Raw genomic sequence first — 20,059 nt, 5'->3', positions numbered from 1 at the left:
TTATGTCTAATAGCACAATTAATATCATGCACAGATATTTCATATGCCCTTGATTTTACTCAAGTAAAACCCATCTCATGGTATTTCTTTAAAAAGTAGTCCTTGCTGGTTGTATTATACACTCAATGGCAGTCACTGGAGGTCTAGAGTATAGGTTATGATTCCAAATGACATGGGATCTAGTCTTATCTCAGACACCTAACTCAGTTCCATAGCAACTAGTTACTTAACCTCTCTAGCTTCAGAAAATATTATTGTATTGTTAATTGGAAAAACAAATAAAGAAACAGCACCCAAGTGCATTTTTCCCTTCATTATTTCTCATTTCCCAATTACCAATGGTATTTCTCCAGTATTTTGTTGTTGTTGTTTTTTCAGCCACTTGTGTTCATGTGGACAAAACTCTGTTTTACAGAATTACTTGAGCATGAGACTGCCTCTTGTCTTATCTAAGTTTGGCTTTAGAAACTTTGGCATCAGGTGCCTGGGTGGCTCAGTTGGTTAAGCATATGACTCTTGATCTCAGGGTCATGAGTTCAAGTCCTGCAGTGGACATGAAGCCTGCCAAAAAAAAGAAGAAACAATGGCATTTTCATTTTCAATGGTTTTTGTGTTCCATGCCTCCAAACCCTTGAGTTTCTTATGTAGCATTTCCAAAATTCTCCTCTACATCGAAGTTTCTCAAACATTTTATCCGCAATACATGTCCTAGCTATTTAACAAAAATCCCTACCAAAAATTCTAGGTAAACTTTAAATGTTGTGATTTTAAGTTATAAAAATAAAACCTATATTGAAATTGGCATTTTCATTAATTTCTGATCAGTGATAAGGAAAATATCATTCCTAATCTTACACCAAGATCTCAATATAATGTCAGGAATAAATAGTGAGATTAGGTGTAGATTAGGTAATAACAGTGGTCCAAAAATTATGAAGAAATTTCATATCAAACACTATTTTGGGCTAATTTGGGCCAAACACTTATATTAAACACTTATTTTGGCAAAACACTAATGGGCCTTTAGACTATAAATTGGCAACCAAAGCATATTAAAATTTTTTAATTTGGAAGATGGTTGCAAATAGATTTTTGTTTGCTACACTGTATTTGGCCCTGGAAAGCAATTTTGTGGCAGCATTTAGATATTGATGTAAAACAGAACCATGACATTTTATCAATCTTTTTCTCTGATGAGAGAAGAAAATTATCAAGCACTGAGTAGGACTCAAACTCGTGGCATGAGCCAAAATGCTTCAGAATACAGTCTTATTTTATATCTTGGAATACTGTAATTCAACAAGATAAAGTCATGATATATCTGCTTTGAAGTGGCAAGATTAACCTTTTCAAGATTCAAACGTATTATCCTTTGACTAAACCTTGAAATTATTGGCCATAATAAGTTTCAAGAAAAATATTTTTATCATCTTTCTTTCAAAACTGGTTAGAGTACCTGTTTTTCACCAACAGCTAAAACACTCCAGCAAAAAAAAAAAAAAAATTCAGTTTCATACAATCTGTTCAATCAAACATACTGAAAAGAATAAATGTGGCTGCATTCATAACTGTAAAGAGAAAGAAACTGTTACCAATCAAACATTTTCTGTGAATAAAGCTATTCGTTCCTGGCATTCAAAGTAAACTAGCTACTAGCTATTACTTCCTGTACAAGTAGCTCACGATTGCCCATGCCTGTCTCAGAACACCTTTTCTAGTCTGCAGTACAGCTCAAATATAATCAGTAACAATTTTTATTTCTCTGTTGGCATTATGTTTAGTGATAACTAGCACAGAGAGTCACTGAACACTTTTCTTTCCTAAATGGACTACATCTTTACAGAGAATGCATTCATGGTGAGCAGATCACTGGTTTTGTCCAACTGAAATTGCTAAATATTCAGTAAGTGTGTGATGGTAACTCCCTTTGTAAATCATATATCCTTGGTATTAGGCAACACTCCACAGTATTATTTGACTCAAAAATTGTAACCTGCAAATTTTCTTTCCTTTCGCAACTTTAATTATGCTAGTTTATAAGCATTCTGGAAATAGCACAATATACTTTTTTTTTTTTTGAGGAATGTAGGATAAAAAAAATCCCACAGTAAATGTTGTATCTTCCTAACTTAGTCACAAGATTCAAGAACTTCCTATGTCATGTAAATTTTTTCTAGCTCCCAAAGATTTTGGAGTTTCTCCAGCTTTCCAGTTCATTAATTTTTCCCCTTTTTCTTCCTTTTCTTGCCTCTAAAGAAAGGGTTTGGGGTTACTGTGCTCTGACAACGTGGAGATCCCAGGATTTCTCTGAATAAACATAATTTTATTCCAATTCCTATTTTAGAGTAATCTAGATTGATTTGATTGATTGATTTGCCGGTACTTTGAAAAGGGCATAATAGATAGAGAGTTTTTTATTTGACAGAATTCTAGAAATAGATCACAGATCTATAAAATCGTATTTCCACATATCCATCTGAATATTCAATGTACCTTGTACATATAGTTTTCTTTTTTGGCCACTCATGTGAGTGTGTTACAAATGATTACTTTTCTGAGACAATACAGATTTGTGTTCTATACCCACACGATTATTTTGAGAGGATACATTCACTTCACAGTCTTTATCACGGTGTTTATTCTGTTGTACAACATTTTAATCAATTTTTATCAATCGGGGCTAAAATGCAGAGCAACTACAAAAAGAGAACATGAACTTAACTTATGCAATAAGCAAATGGTGAGAAAATACTTTAGCCAAAACCATCTATTCCCTGATAACCGAATCGATGCCAGGATGAACAGATGATACAGTATGTGTAGCACATATAAGATTATAAGAAAATACCAGAATTTCTGAAAATCTAAGAATTAATTGTCTATTTCAAAGCTGTGAAATATATAGAAATAAAAGTATTTCTTTCTCTGTAAATATTAAAAAAAAACTTGACAGGCCAATGAGTATTACCAGATATTCAAGAATCATACATTTAAAAAGTTTGTTCCATATTTTAATTTACGTTACTGAAGAAGTGTGCCGTGGTCAAATATCTTTGGAAAATTCAAAGCTAAACTAAGTCTACTAGGGTTCTTCCATGAAACTCTCCAAAAGCAAAGATTGAGCATATGACATTGTCTGAGCTTAACTCAGTACAGAGCCTTTTTTCCCTTCTTATTAAGTTTCCTTTGGAACATGGTTTGGGAACACATTTTTTGTTTTTTCCTTCCTTCCCAGCTGGAGTTAATTGATTACTGGGTTTAATGAGTCTACACGGGTCTCATTTATGGCTTAGATTTATGCCCCCAGAAAACAGCTCAGTTCCTGGAGAAGCATGTCAATTTACTTTTTTCTGGAGTCCCCGTTAGAAACATATTAACCATTGTTATTTCTTAAGAGTTACAACTGTGGTTATTCTACTTAGCAATGCACATGTGTTTCTTGCATGGTGAGGATTTCAGGTAGCCTAGTATTTTGTATCTCACAGTAAAAGTGAAGCTTAGTTTTGTAGGCTCTCAGGCCTTTCCATAGCTCTTACCCTAGTGAATTTGCTTTCCTTCTCTTTTTCTTTCTTATCACACTTACCCACTTCCCAACGTCTTCATCCTGACACAGATATTCCTCCATCTTCATAGTATTTTTCTTCTTCCTGTCTCCCTTCTTGAATCATTTCTTCCAAGTGTTTGAACATGTCCAACACTTAGGCAGCAAATCTTAAGGCAAAAAAAGGCATTGCTTTAAAATCAGGATGGATTTTTCTGCTGTTGTTTTAATTAATTATGGTACTTAGGAGATTGTGTAACTTAATGGAAAGGTGAGAACTTTCTGGGTTCAAATCCTACAAATGACCAGCAAGTGACTTGTCTTCAAGCTTCTTATCCTTACTGAACTTTAAATTTCTCATCCATAAAATAGATGCAATAATACCCAAATAGAGCTTTGTGATATAGAATATACTGGAAAATAACACATATATAATAATTCTTAATTACCCTCACACTTTTTCTTTGGGCAGTGAGTATTTGTGCAACAACCCAGACAAACTACGTTGATCTCATCCAAGCAAGAAGGGTAAACCAGATGGCACTAAAGACCCTTGAAGTGCTAAGGAATGTTCCTTAGGAATGTTCCCTTCACCTCCTTCTAGAGGAATCCAGCCACATGGCATTGCACATATTTGTGAACTGCAGAAAGGTAAACATAGCATGCACCTTGGAGGTCACTGAGACAATTTCCTCAGTACTCCAGTTCGGTGTCTGGTGATGAATTACAGCCCTTCATGGGCTTCTCTAAATACTCCTTATCATCACAGAAATAATTTTCTTCTGTTTCTCCTCCTAGGCCACATATGCTTCCCTGAAACCCAGGGATTTACAGAAATTTTATTAATCATTCACACATTCTGGCAACAGAGTGTGGTCACTAGTTTCTATGAATATTGGTCTAAGATATTGTGGGCACCATTTAAGATAAGTGATGAGTGGCTCTTCTGTTTCCAACCAAGGAAACAGTCTTCTTTTAGTGAAATGGCAGTTTCTGCTGCTCTTCCATCATTATAGTATTAAGAATGAAAGATATACACGTAAATCGTTAAAATAAAACTTAATTTCATTAGGATTATGGATACAAATTTTCTTTTCTTTGGAACCTCTTCCAATGGAATGCATAAATGTAAATCTAAGAGTGCATTTATTGCTACACTCTTCCCTAAAACCACTGCCCAAAATGATGACTTTTTAGTGTAAAGTAACTGCAATGTTCTCTAATATCCCACATGATAGTGATTGGCTATTCAATACTGCCTTGAAAATTACATGGAAAATTAAGCCTATCCAACCAGCTAAGACATATTAATGTAACATTATATGTCTGACAAACTCACTCAAGCTAAAAATAATTAGCATTAAATCAATAAATTCCAGCTATTTACATAATTGCCCCACTCTTTTAGAAATCTGCTTTGCCACTCCCTTCTCACTCTTCTTTCCATTGCACATATCACAGTTAATAGATTTTTAATTAACTCACCACCAGACAATGTTTCTAAAAAGGGTTGGAAACTACGTCTTATTAAATGGTAACTAACACGTATACCTTTCATGCTTATGCAGACTTGCACATGCACCATCCCGTTTGACAATCATTCCTACTTTATCATCAAAGAAGCTCATGTTCAGAGAGATAGGACAACTTGCCCAAGATCACCCAGATAATAAAAGGTGGTAGTGAAATAAAAGCCGAGGTCATCCGACTCCAAAGTCTACATTTAGTCACTGCCTTTCAATTTATTGAAATTATTACCGCAGAGCCATAAAAGTGTTTTTCATTTGTTTCTCTTCATTCAGGTCTCCCTGTGTTGCCCAAATGCTTTTAAAGATTCTACAAAAAGTACAACCCCAAAAAGGACTTTAAGAAATATAATCCCACTGTTTTTGAAGCTGTTTTTACTTATCATGTTTTTAACTCCATCAATCTCTGATTGACTAAGTATGGTCATTCTTCCACATAGAGAAAGTTAACTATGTGTATAACAGTATTTGTAAGGACCCACCGCCACCTCCACATAGCCCAGGATATCTTCTGCACTAAGCTATCTTTCTTTATGTGACGTAGAATCTTGTGGAATGCAGCCGACTTAAGACATGGGTCACATGTCTATTATCAGGTAACGTTTTACCAAAGGAAGGCAACAGACATCAGCTAGCAGGTGAGATCTCCAAACCCAGAGAAACAGAGGTTGGGGTCTGTCTTCTTTTGTTTTTGTGTGTTCATGGATGGCAGGCAGGGGTGTGAAGTATTATTTGGAGTCTGGAGGAAGGAAAAAGATAGCCTTGAAGAATTAAAATGAAATACTCAGGACAAAGGCCCCTGCTTCATTACTGGCCTGGAGGTCAGCTGCTCTAAATCGAGTTAATTTAACAGAGCATTAACACTATTAGGTGACCGTGAGAAATCTTGAGGCTCTTTGCCCTCTAACCTCCAGACCACCAAACACACTAATTCAATATCCCTAGCTCTCTTACTGGCCCCAGTCCTTCTGTGCAAAGCATGGGTCCTTGCATGGCCAGAGGCATTGGGTATTAGGGAAAAATCTTTGTAAGAGATCAATGTATCTTTGACAAAGGAAAGGGCCCAGGACACTCCATGTTTATACTCAGTACTTAAAAAAAAAAAAAAAAAAAAAAGGAGCCCAGAGCTTTGCACATACTCTCTAAATGGACTAGCAATACATCAAGATTTCAGCTACATTTAGAGCTTGGAGTATTGCACAAATTCAAGGTTTTACTCCTCCTCACCCCCTGCCTTTTTTTTTTCTTTCTTTTTTTAGCAACTGATAGGTGACAAATGATGAAATTTTCAGCATGAAATTTGCTATTGGGCCTTCCATCTTTCTTTATGATTTGTTATCAGGCCCTGCTATCCTTCAAGCCATAAATAAAAATGCAACTTTCATCTGCATTTCAAACTAAGGTGAAAGTATAAAAATTAAACATTTTCATTTTTTTCTGAGTATCATTCACTCTCCGTGTGCTCCAAAAACAGCAAGACATACTTCCCACTGCCTTTCTTCCAGAATGATTTCTTGGAAAGGCCATAAGAATAACTTATTATTAGCACATCCACAACACATATAATTTACAGCTCTATACCTACCTATTCTGCATTGAAACAGAGTTCACATTCAGCTTGAAAAGGCAGGACAAAAGAGTGTTCTAACTGTGTCAGCTACAATTAAACAAGTAAAATAAAATATACCCACCCACTCTCAACATATACAGAAAACAACGTCTTAATTTCCACTAGAATCTGGTGACTTCGATTATTGAAAAATAAGGATTCAGGAAGAACAAATCACATAAATATCTACTGAATGTGCCCCCGCTTATCCAAGAGGAAAATGGACCAAAGGAAAAAGACTGAGAAATTAATGAAAACCTACTCTATTTCCATGTAAGAAAGCATATCTTCCTGGCCTGGACACAGCTACCATATTGCAGGTACATATCTGTGTATTGTGTGCTATGTGTTTGTGGATGTGGATGGAATTTTCTGTGAGATTTTCTTCTTTGGAATTCAATTTTTTAAAAAAGCAATCAGATCCTGCTGGGTAGCTAAATGAATCAACTTGTCTAAACTTTTTTTTTTTTACAAGAACTCTATCTGCATTCCCACATCTTGAAACTATTGTAGAAACACACGCCAAAAAAAAAAAATTAAATTAATCCCTGATAGACTATAAAGGTTACTGTTAATAATGCTCATCTGAACTTAAGGCTTCAAGCAGTGCATGCCTGTCAGAGAAAGGAAAAAGAAGAGGGAAGCAAGAATTCGATCAGCACAAGGAAGTGCACTTTCAGCTTCAACAGGTACAAATTGCAGGTGGGAAATAGATCGTTAGCAAAATAAATTATGTCCTGCCCTCCTGTAATTTTTCACAATCTGTGTGGCGAAGGTTTCACTGCTGACAGTGTCAACATATTCCCAGCATCTGTAGTCATTAACTGTGACCTGGTGGGTAAAGCAGCCTTTCCAAACAACCCAATACCAGAGCCTGCATAATGCAAAATGCCTTCTGCTTTCCCCAGTGTACAATGGAATTAGAAAAACGGAATTGGTCCAAATGCTGCATTTATTTAACAAGGTGGTTATACAGAGAGCAAGTGTTTAGGAAGTCTCTTCTTATTTTCAAACTTCTGGCTCAATTTACACCAAAACAAATTCTCAACAGCTCCTCCAAGAAAACATTCTGCAAATGATATTCCTCCCTGAAACTCCCCAAGCACGCCGCACACACACACACAACACCTCCCCAAACACACACACCCTTACCCCTCCTTTCCTCCACAAGTGAAACTGTCGAATCAACTTGGTGTTTTTCTGTTTACTCAAAGTTAACAACAAGATGAGCAAGGCCATTTTCTGGAGAAAATAGAGCCAAGGTACAAGCTATTTAGGAATAGCCTGAAACCACAAAGCAGCATAGTCTATAAAAAATATGTGTTTTGAACCCTGTCTATTTATGAGTAGATCATTCTGAGTAATATCGCCCTTTGGAGCTCGAGAGAGAGCCACAAATATCACGCTTAGATGACAGAGTGTCTAGACTCAACTAAAAATGGTGTTTATGAGTATGTCTATTGAAAGGGAAAGTTGACCAGGCCCAACACAGTCCCCACAGAATGAAGAAAAACAACAACAACAAAAACAACAACAACAAAACTGAATACAAGTGTCTGAAGTGAAGGTCATTAACTCTCATGATGACCAGGAGAAGCCTTTTGAGTAACAAGTCATTGTTATTAAAGTACAGAATTGGAGGACCCTTTCAGGAGCATTCAGTTGTCGCCTCTGGTTTGTGAATGATGAGGAAATTCAGGGTCAGAGTTGAGTTTCTATGAGATTAAATATGAAGAGTATAGTGCACCCAAAGGAAGAAGGCTAGTGTCCAGTTGTGAGACCAGTACCCAGTTGTGAATGTCCCATCCTTCATGGTGCTCAAGTTCAGAAGCACAAGGGACCTCAGCTGGTTAGCTTTCACTTTGATCTTCCTAAGGATGGTGTGACTTAAAATTGGAAAATTCACAGTGGAACCAGCACTGTGCTTTGCACAAAATAATCATTCAAATAAATATGGTACGGATGATGATTCTGGGCAAAGCTATGCAGTCTTAAAGAAGGAAAGATTCAAACCCATTTGAATGGTGGTACATTTCTAACCAAAAACAAGACTGAAAGAATACTGACCATGAGATGGATTCTTTCTCTCAGCCACTCAAACCTAACTCTTTCATCATGGGGATGTCCTAGAGCGTAAAATGTGAAAAAATGAGACAAGAACACTACTTACCCTGGTGTCCAGCACAAAGTAACGTGGTGAACAGAAGGAATTTGAGAGTAGCTAAAATCAAAGGGTTCTCTTCTTACCATTAATTACCTCAGTTGATCTGAACAAAAGCGTGTTGTCTTTATTAAAGCGTCTGGTCTCGGGGCACCTGCGTGGCTCAGTCAGTTAAGCGTCCAACTTCGGCTCAGATCATGATCTCACGGTTCATGGGTTCGAGTCCTGCGTCAGGCTCTGGGCTGACAGCTAGCTCAGAGCCTGGAGGCTGCTTATGATTCTGTGTCTCCCTCTCTCTTTGATCCTCCTCTACTCATGCTGTCTCTCTTTCTCTCAGAAATAAATAAAAAACATTAAAAAAATTAAAGCATCTGGTTTCTGGGGGGTGACTGGATTATACCTTGCTCTCTTATTAACTTAACCAGTCACATATGAGAACCTTAGAAAAACAGTGACGACCCCCTCTGCTACACTACACCCAGCAGCCACATGTTGTCCCAATGTAGACAGACTGTCACATCCACTGTAAGAACTGTCATAGGATGGAAACGTTATCTGAGTATCTGACAGCAAGACAGCACTCTGGGGGAGAAGAGCACAGGGTCAAAGTCCTTGCCTAGAGTTCAAATATTTTACTGTTAGAATAACAACTCTGACTGAACTGTCACTATTCTGAATATTTTGTCCTTAGTTTAAGTTTTTTCAGTAAGTGGCAAGTCATTTCTGGAGCTAAAACAGAGATCCAGTTTTCTAAGAAGTTTCTTCTTCCACCAACAACCTTTTTTTTTTTTTTTTTTTTTTCAGAAAAGAATTACAGATAACTGAAATATCTGGATCAACAATATTCTTTTTTTAAATTTTTAAATGTTTATTTTTGAGAGAGAGAGAACACAAGTAAGGGAGGCACAGACAGAAAGGGAGACAGAGAATCTAAGCAGACTCTGCACTGTCAGCCCAGAGCCTGAAGCAGGGCTCAAACTCACAAACCACGAGATCATGACCTGAGCTGAAGTAGGATGCTTAACCAAATGGGTTACCCAGACGCCCGTGGATCAACAGTATTCTTAATAAAAAGTATATAAGGCAGGAGAAAAAAAATCCCACCTGGTAATCTAATCTACAGATTAAGAATACTGAGGTTTGGTATTCTTGGTAACTGCCTGGGTGGCTTAAGTCAGTTAAGCATCTGACATTGGGTCAGGTCATGATTTCATGGTTCCTGAGTTAGAGCCAGGCAGTGGTCTCTGTGCTGACAAACTGGAGTCTGCTTCAGATTCTGTGTCTCCCTCTCTCTCTGCCCCTCATCCTCTCGCACTCTGTCTCTCTCTCCAAAAATAAACAAACATTTAAAAAAAATTTTTTAAAGAATAGTGAGGTTTGAATGCCCATGTCTGGATCAAATCTCCAATAAATAGCATTTTGGTTTAGCCACAGAAGGATGGACACTTTATGAATCACAAAAAGATGTAAATGAAATGAGATCCACCAAATAAGTTATTCTGCTTTTATATCAAGACAGTTTTAGTTTTTTTGTTTTTCAACAGATTCCAAAACTAGAGAAACTGAAAGATAAAGTTTAGAAACCTTAGAAGTATCTGGTGTCAACCAAAAAAGAAATAGAAACAGTGAATAAAGTTAAATAGACATCACCTTGCAAATGATATACAAAATAAAAAAGAGGTTATTATCCAAAATTTATAAAGAACTACTATAACTCAGTATCAAAAAAGCAAGCAGTTTGATTGAAAAATAGGCAGAGAAACTGAAGAGACATTTCTCAAAAGAAGGCATACAAATGGGCCACAGTACATGAGAAAATGCTCAACATCACTAATTATCACAGAAATGCAATCAAAATTGGGGCACCTGGGTGGCACAGTCAGTTACGTGTCCGACTTTGGTTCAGGTCATGATCTCACAGTTTGTGAGTTCAAGTCCTGCATCGGGCTCTGTGCTGACAGCTAGCTCAGAGCCTGGAGCCTGTTTCAGATTCTGTGTCCCCCTCCCTCTCTGACCCTCCCCTGCTCACACTGTCTTTCTCTTTCTCAGAAATAAATAAAGCATTAAAAAATAAAAACCATAATGAGATGTCATCTCATACCTGGCAGAATGGCTAGTATCAAAAAGACAGGAAGGGCACTTGGGTGGCTTAATTAGTTAGGCATCTGACTCTTGATTTTGGCTCAGTTCGTGATCTCATGGTTCCTGAGTTCAAGCCCCACATTAGATAGACTCTGTGCTGACAGCACAGGGCCTGCTTGGGATTCCTTGTCTCCCTCTCTCTCTGCCTTCCCTTGCTCACACTCTCTCTCTCAAAAATAAATACATAAATATTAAAAATATAAGAAATAAGTACTTGCAAGGATGTAGAGAAAAGGGAGCTCTCATGAGTTCTTGCTTTTCGGAATGCAATTGGGTACAGTCACTATGGAAATCAGTATGGCAGTTCCTCAAAAAATTACAAATAGAATTAACATATAATCTAGCAATTTCACTTCTGGGTATTTATCAAAAAAAAAAAGAAAGAAATGGAAACATTAATTCAAAAAGATATATGCACCCTTAGTTTCACTACAGCATTATAATAGACAAGATATACCAGGGCCTGGGTGGCTCAGTCGGTTAAGCATCCAACTTCAGCTCAGGTCATGATCTCGCAGGACAGGAGTTCAAGTCCTGCATCAGTCTCTGTGCTGACAGCTCAGAGCCTGGAGCCTACTTTGTAATCTGTCTCTCCCCTGTTCATACTCTGTCTCTCTCTCTCTCTCAAAAATAAATAAACATTTAAAAAATAAAAAAATAATAGCCAAGATATAGAAACAACTAAATATCCATCAGTAGATGAATGGATAAAGAAAATGTGGTATATGTACACATATGCAATGAAATATTACTCTGACACAAAAAGGAATGGCACCTTGCCATTTGCAACATCATGGATGGAACTTGAGGGTATTATAGGAAGTGAAATAAGGCACAGAGAGATAGATAAATATTGTATGATTTTACTATATGTGGTATATATTTAAAAAAAAAGCAGAACAAACAGATAAATAAAAAAACAACAGAAAGAGACTCATAGACACAGAGAACAATCTGGTGATTGCCAGAGGGGAGGAGGGATAAGGGGAATGGATTAAATAGGCTAAGAGGATTAAAAGGTACGTACTTCCACTTATAAGATTAATAAATAAAAAAGAATACATTGTACATCACAGGTAATATAGTTAACAATAGGTAATGACTTTGTGTGGCGACAGATGGTGGCTAGATTTATTGTGGTAATCACTTCCCAATGTATATAAATACTGAATCACTGTGGTGCACACTTAAAATTAATATAGTATTGTACATCATGTATACTTTAATTAAAAAAAATAAACTTCATCATTTTTCTTACTCCTGATGAAGTCACTTGCACTCTTTAAGAAAGGAAGTGTGTATTTATCATGCATTTAATAATGTTACTGTTCACATAAATTGGCATGCTATTGTTTTAAAATTTAGGGTTCATTTATTGCTGGGGCACCTGGGTGGCTCAGTTCGTTAAGTATCCAACTTCAGCTCAGGTCACCATCTTGCAATTAGTGAGTTCGAGCCCCACACCTGGCTCAACACTGATGATGCAGAGTCTGTTTGGGATTCTCCCTCTGTTCTCCCTCTCTCTGGCCCTCCCTGATCACCTTTTTCTCCCCCTCTCAAAATAAATAGATAAAAACTTTTTAAAAAAAGACCCATTGCCTTAAAAGCAGTCAATGCTATCACAGCAAATACAATTATAAGCCCAGAAAACATTTTTCAAATAGGATTTTGTCAAATAATTTTTTTTTAATCTAACACCCTAACCAAGATCTGGACACTTGGTTTTTGTTTGTTTGTTTTTGTTTTTAGCCTTTTCTGTGATCGGATTATAGCATTTTTATCTGTGTAACACCATTTTGATATCTGCAAGGTCCAAAACATTGTGTTAGGTATTGGGGGCGGGGGGTGAGTTAGGAAGGGGATCACGTCCTTCGGCACCATTGGATGGCTGTGCCAGAATCTACTTGTATGGGCTGAGAAGGGACATGAGGCAGCACAAGAAGGAAGTGAGATAACGAGAGGAAGGAAGTGTACTGAATGTAGAATGTGCTGGTAGCAGTAGAGTGTTTGAGTGGCTTTCACATCCTGTGTGGCACTGCCATCCCAGACAGAGACCTTCCGAATTGACTGGGGGGCTGCTACATGTCTCCAGGACAGATCTGGAATGGGGGGAGTAGGGATTTAATTGTCCTTCCTCATGCACCTTAAGTGGATGGCAATCTTTGAATGGCCCTCTTATAAGTATTTATTTAACTGCTTATGTACGATGGCTTTAAATCCCACTTTGGGACCCATCTGAGTTTTCAAAGTGATAAAATTAGAGGCCCTGAGAGGAAAATCAGTGTCCAACAGGGACAATGATAATACAAACCAGAACTAAGAGTTGCCAAATTCAGCAAATAAAAATATAGGATGCCCTGCTACACAATAAACGATCACTTTAAAAAAATTTTAGTATAAATATGTCCCATGCAATATTTGGCAAATACTTACATTTTTAAAAAATTCACTGCTTATCTGAAATTCAGATAAAATTAGGTGTCCTGTATTTATTTGGCAACCCTAGTTCAGGGTTTCAGAAAGCCTGAAACAGCAACATGTTATTTATTTCTCACTGTTTCCCAGAGTTCTTATATATAAAGCATGAAAGAATCGGCTTCTTTATATTCACCAACCTGATTATGTCAAACATAGCATCATCCAAGAATATCCAAAGCACAGAACAGAAGTAGAAATTTAGACAATGTTAAACATTTTTCCATCCCTAAACATTTTTCCCCTGTAACTAAAAATAGGATTCTTACCACAGTTCAAAATCAACATTGAAAAACAAAATAGCCTATCATTCGCAAACATACCTGTAGGATTTTGCTTTGAGATTCCAAATTTGCTCAAATTTAAGTTAAGCGATTCTTAAAACCATTTACTAAATTTGAAACACAAACATACATGAAATACATAATTTTATGACCTATACAACAAAGATTAATCAAGAGATACTTTTATTATCCTTAAGCCAAATCCAATCAATCATTGGTTCTAAGACTTATACCCCCAAAGTCACCTTGGAGAAATGATGGAAATTAATAAATATACTCCTGATATTATGTTAGAAGAGCTAAGACCCCAACTGCCAAACTGAACCCCTTTTCATTTATAGGATGAAGGAAAAAGCTTTAAAAAAAAAATCAAAGAAACTAAAAACAACATTCTGCATGAAGTAAAAATGTCATGAAAAAAAATCCCCAATCTTATATCCACAACACGTCAAAACCAAGAGACTCTTATTACAGATAATATCTAGTCTCCAAGCAAAGTAGCCCACACCTTGCCTGATTTACTACCTAAAACAAGGCTAAAAAGGGACCAATGGCACAATCTAGATCTCCAAATGTCAGAATGACAGATGTTATTTCTCTATTCCAAAGGACAAATCAGCGATGCAGAGAATAACAAAATTTCAAAAGTATTCTAGCCTGGTATTCTGAAAGAAAAATAAAGTGAAACAGTAAATCCTGTCTTAAATAAGAGCCTGTATCACACCACCAACCTGGGATTCAAAGTGAAGCCAGTGGGACATTCAAAGTGAAGCCAATGGGACATTCAAACCGAAAATGGAGAAGAAAATTTTCCCACATGGCAGCTACAATTGAAACATGGAGTTTCCACCCTGTAGGTGAAAGACAAGTTGGAGGGGAAGAGTTTTTGGCCAAGGTGCAGAATTTTCTACAATAAGGCCATTATTAGGGTGACTGGGTGGCTTAGTTGGTTAAGTGCCCAACTGCAGCTCAGGTCATGATCTCATGGTTGATGGGTTCAAGCCCCTCCATCAGGCTCTCTGCTCTCTGCACAGACCCCATTTCAGATCTTCTGTCTCCCTCTCTCTCTGCGCCTCTCCCACTTGACTTGCTCTCTCTCTCTCAAAAATAAACATTAAAATAATAATAATAATAATAATAATAATAGAAAAAGGCCATGTATTTTCCAAAATGAAGACATTGCATCCTAGTTACATGATTCTAACCTATGAGAAACTATTTAACTTCCCTTTACTTTAGTCGCTTAATCTATCAATGAGGATGATAATAATAGTACTTATTTCATGATCAAGTTGTTAGGATTAAATGAAGAAATAATTATAAGGTACTTAGTATTTGGCACACAGAATATACTAAAATGTGTTTGCCATTTCAAGAAGTCTTGGACAGAGGAATCCCAAGAAGTGTGGTATTCACAATGAAGAGAAACACTCATCATATGAGCTAACCATGTGGTATGACATTCTACAGAGTATTAACACATATGACATATGGGCGCATATGTTTATTACACATATATAATATATATATTAATTGACTATATTAATGATTAAGAATCATTTAATCCTTCTGACCTCTCCTTTAAGCTTTCTGACCATTTTATTAATAAGTAAAATGTCCTTCAAGATCATGTGGCGAATGCATGTCACTTGTAATTAACAGCAGCAGCTGGGTGTTTTATTTAATTGAAAAAAAAGCTTTTCTTTGTCTTTGAGTTTGCTTTTAATGTGGTGGCTTATCCAGGTTCCACGCACCTGCTTGACCCACTTTTTTCTCCTCTTCACTTCTCAACGGCACTGCAGGAAAAGGTGGGATAAGGGGGAAGAAAAAAACAAACTATAAATCCGAACATGCCAAGTTCAGCATCTGACTTTGGCAGAGTCACAAGACCATAACCGAAGTGTTTGGGCACTTTCCTACATTACTTTAAGCAACAAAAATAGTTCCATCTTCTTCTCTGTCAGTCATTTTTCCACTTCAGCATAATTACAAGGTTCTCTCCTAAGGATATCAGGTTTTAAAATAATTTATGCAACTGTGTACAGCTCAACTCTGAGTTTAAATGAAAGTTTTGATAAATGCAAGTAACTGATGTTAATTTACCTATTCCCCAGCAATTATCTTTGGTATAAATGGTCTAAGGTTCTCTGCTGCATCTTAAATAACCAGAGATGAGAGTGTCCACATGGAACTGGTTAAAAGGTCACTTCAGGACAGTGACAAAAATCTAGGTAGAGCCCAAGAAAAGCATCAGCAAAGGCCCAGGCAATCCAAAGTATTCCATTATGATGTGCAAATGTGCAAAAGGCCTGGGCCACTAATTTTCATAAAAATGATGTAAGGAACTATTCCTTATTTATAAATATTAATGAGTCCCTAATATGTGCCAGGCACTGTACAAAGCATTGCGAACTCTGTGGGGAGAAAACAAAGACTTGGGTGTGCTCCACCCGAGGGTGTAGTAATGGCATTAGATCTAGTCTGCAGAAGTAAGGAGGGTATTGTATAAGGGAGGGTTGTGCTGCACTGTGAAAGGAAATTTTGCAAAAGCTGCAAGGAACAATATTCGAAGAACTTGTTGAAAAAGGATTGGAAAGTAGCTGGAGAAGGAAGGACCAAGTGTCAACCTAAGGCTAGGCGAGCTGGACAGATAGCAGGGATAAGAGCAGCCACAGCCTATTAAGTGAAAATAATAAATTTTTTCCCCAAAGCACTGGGAGAACAGGAGGTCGGGGTGGGCAAGGTTACACTGGCAGCCTTTGGAAAGTTTATTTTAGTGTAGACAGACTGAATAGGCTATGGTGGTAGCGTGAGAGTTGATAAGAGCTTGGGACAGAATGAATGAGATGGAGAGAGTAGGTTATATATGAGAGGTAAAGTTGACAGGACTCGATGATGGATTGGATGGAGACATATTTGATGATGTGTATCTCACACTAAAAACAGTACCTGCTACATAATAGCACTTAATATTTGTGGAGGAAATGGTGAATGAGCATAAACAAGGAGAAGGGAAATGAAGTGTCAAGGATGATTCCTGAGATTCTAGATGGAATGTCTTTGATGAATGAGGTTGCCATGCAGTGGTAGAAAACCTGAGAAGGCCAGACTTTAGTTAGAGTTCATCAGTTTAGTTTTAATCACACTGATTTTGAGATGTCTGTAACTCATATAAGAGAGTGGTCAAGAAAGCAGAGAGATCTGGTGCCTGAGTGACTCAGTCGGTTAGGAGTCTGCCTGGCTCAGGTCATGATCTTGTAGTTCATGAGATCGAGCCCTGTGTCAGGTTCTGAGCTGTCAGCACAGCCTGCTTCGGATTCTGTGTTTCCCTCTCTCTCTGCCCCTTCCCTGCTCACGCCCCATCTCTCTCTATCTCTCAAAAATAAATAAACGTTAGGGGCGCCTGGGTGGCTTAGTCGGTTAAGCGTCCGACTTTTGCTTAGGTCATGATCTCGCGGTTCGTGGGTTCGAGCCCCGCGTCGGGCTCTGTGCTGACTGCCAGCTCAGAGCCNAAAAAAAAAAAGAAAAATAAATAAATGTTAAAAAAATCTTTTTAAGAAAGCAGAGAGGGTAGATAATCTGGAAGCAGGAGAGGGGCTCTTGCCTGCAGATATAACTTTCTAAGTCACTTACTTATAGGAAGTGATGGATGCTTTAACAATAAATGTTTTTACCCAGAGAGAGATTAGAGAGTGGCCACAGAAGAATGCCATGAAGAAGCCTGAAGGGCAAGTGCAAAGAATATGATGGAAAGCAAGCTAAGAGACTATTTCAAGAGGAAGACAGTGACTGACAGTGTTGAATGCAATTCAAAAGTTCTACATCTTGAGGTGCCTGGGTGGCTCAGTTGGTTAAGCCTCCAACTCTTGATTTTGGCTCAGGTCACGATCTCATGGTTTGTCAGTTTGATCCCCATGTAGGGCTCTGTTCTCACAGCACGGAGCCTGCTTGGGATTCTTTCCCTCCCTCTCTCTCTGCCCCTCCCCTGTGCTTACTCAAAACAAATGAACAAACTTTTTTTTTAAAGTCCTACATCTTAAAACCAAAGCACATTCTTTGGGTTTAGCAATGGACAACTCCTTAGCAAGTTCATAAAGAGGTGTTTGAGCAGAGTGATGGACCAGAAGCTGTATTACATTGGGTAACTGGGAGAGTATCAAGTGCGAAAATGGAGGCATAGTATATAGCTAATGGGAGAGAAAAAATAGTATGGTGGCTGGACAGGGATGAGGCCACATTCGGATGACCAGGATATAGAAGAAAGAAAAGCATTCAGCTGACCAGAAGAGGCTGCCCATACAATAGAGAAATAATAAAACGTGAAAGTTTCCTGAGCAAGGTCAACCTTATGTCATGGCAGTGATACAAATAATCTCAGCAGGAGTTTTTAGCAGATCTGGGATATCAAAATTTGGGGAGAAGACAGAATAACCAAAGAAAGCACCTAGAAAATGGCCAAAAGCAATCTATCCTGAGAAAAACTTGTCTCAAATTACATATTTCATAACATCTAAGGAGAAAAACATTCTCTGAAATTCCCTATAATTGTTCTATTAAGTGGGGGAGTAGCTTAAACTTAGAGACTATTTCTGTATGCTTTTTATGTGGATGGAGATGAACAAAGGGTAACAGCAACTATTAAAACTGAGTGCATGGATAATAAGTCCAATACTCCAAATAGAGGGGGAAATCACGTGAGTGGGATTTGGGGAGACACATGGCCTTTGGATAAATTGTTTCATCTAGTGCCCTTTGCACCACACCATCCATCCTATGTCCCACTAAAAAACATGTTTTAAAAATATATTTGTAATTGCTAAAGCAATTGCTGTGCCAATGACTGGTCTTTGTGAGAACAGTGGAAAACACTAGAACAGATATTCTAGTCTGAAGAAGACACCATCATTTCCCACCATTCTTCTCTTGATAGGTTGGATGAATGGATGGATGGATGGATGGATCAGTATAAGAAGAGATGGATCCACAGATAGAGTTTCTGCATCTGTACGAGAATTTGATGTCCTTATTTGCAATTAGCAAATGGTAAGGAACACCATACAGAATGTAATTGAAACTGCCAAGGTGCCTAAAGCCATGGGAGCCAACACTTCACACTGTATGGGAAATAAATGTGCTAGTCTTTCTCACTGGATCAGTCACTGATATAGCACTCATGTGATCTACTTACACAGGGGTAAATGCTCTCACTTCATTAGCTTCTCCTCTTGTGCCAATGTGTTGATGATAAAACTTGGGTTTAATTTTAGGGATTGGAGCAAAGTTCTCAAATGTGCAGTAGAAGCCTTCTGTTACAGTCTGGTTTCAGAGAGAACCCTTCAGGGACAGATTAGACACGTGGACCCAAGAAGTATGTGCCCTGGTAATTGTCCATTATGTGTCTATCTTTATCGGGGTCTCTTAAAGAGAATGGCCTTGCCAGGGCAGAATTTGGGCATTGCTAGATCCCCTGAGCTAATACCAATGAGTTTCCATTCATCACACAAAAACCAAGCATTTGCTAAGATTTTAAATTAGAGTTTTAAATATTTTAATGATAAAAAGGGAAGTGAAATATGTCCAAGTCCCAGAAATTGGGTGTCAGCAGAATAAGGAAACGAACCGAGAATTATTATCTCCTTCAATGAATTAGTTCAAAGGAAAGAAGCTGTAAACTAAAAGTTCCTTGATCATGAAAAATGTAACTGCTATATAATATACCCCAAAACTTACTGCCCTTTGAACTAATTACGAGAAAATTAAGGGCAGCGGGTCTGGGGTTGATTTTAAAGTCGTTTTGTGGTAATTTAAAGTAACTGGGATTTTTTTTATGCTGTAAAGAAGGATATATAGCTTTGCTATTCCTTGTGACAGTTCCTTGAATTACACCTCGAGAATAAGAAGTATGAGACATGGCTGTTAATTTATGGCAATACACCCATTCACCATCATGGGCTGGCATTACAAATGAGCAAAGTAAAAAAAAAAAACCAGGCCTGGGATAAAATGAGAAGTGTCTGTCAGTGCACTTCCCCAGCCCAGCCTTGTTCCTCTCCAAGTACATATCCACACGATGCTAATTCGGCCCTCTGAAGCCAATGTGCATCTTGGAGCCAAATGGAAACTCATCTGGAATCCTGAGTGCTAAGTGAAATGCTTAAAACATGCAAGAATCTTAATAAGTAAAGGATCGGGGGCGGGGGGGGGGAGAGTAAGTGTTCTATTAGTAATTAGGCAAAATCGAAGCATGATGGCAAATGCCCTGACTGCCTGTCTCTGAGAAACTTGCTGGGGGTGAAGCTTGTCAGTCTCTGCCTCCTTAAC

This window comes from Crocuta crocuta, unplaced genomic scaffold, assembly GCF_008692635.1.
Source record: "Crocuta crocuta isolate KB4526 unplaced genomic scaffold, BGI_CrCroc_1.0 scaffold218, whole genome shotgun sequence".
Lineage (NCBI taxonomy): Eukaryota > Metazoa > Chordata > Mammalia > Carnivora > Hyaenidae > Crocuta > Crocuta crocuta.
This window is presented reverse-complemented; position numbering follows the sequence as displayed.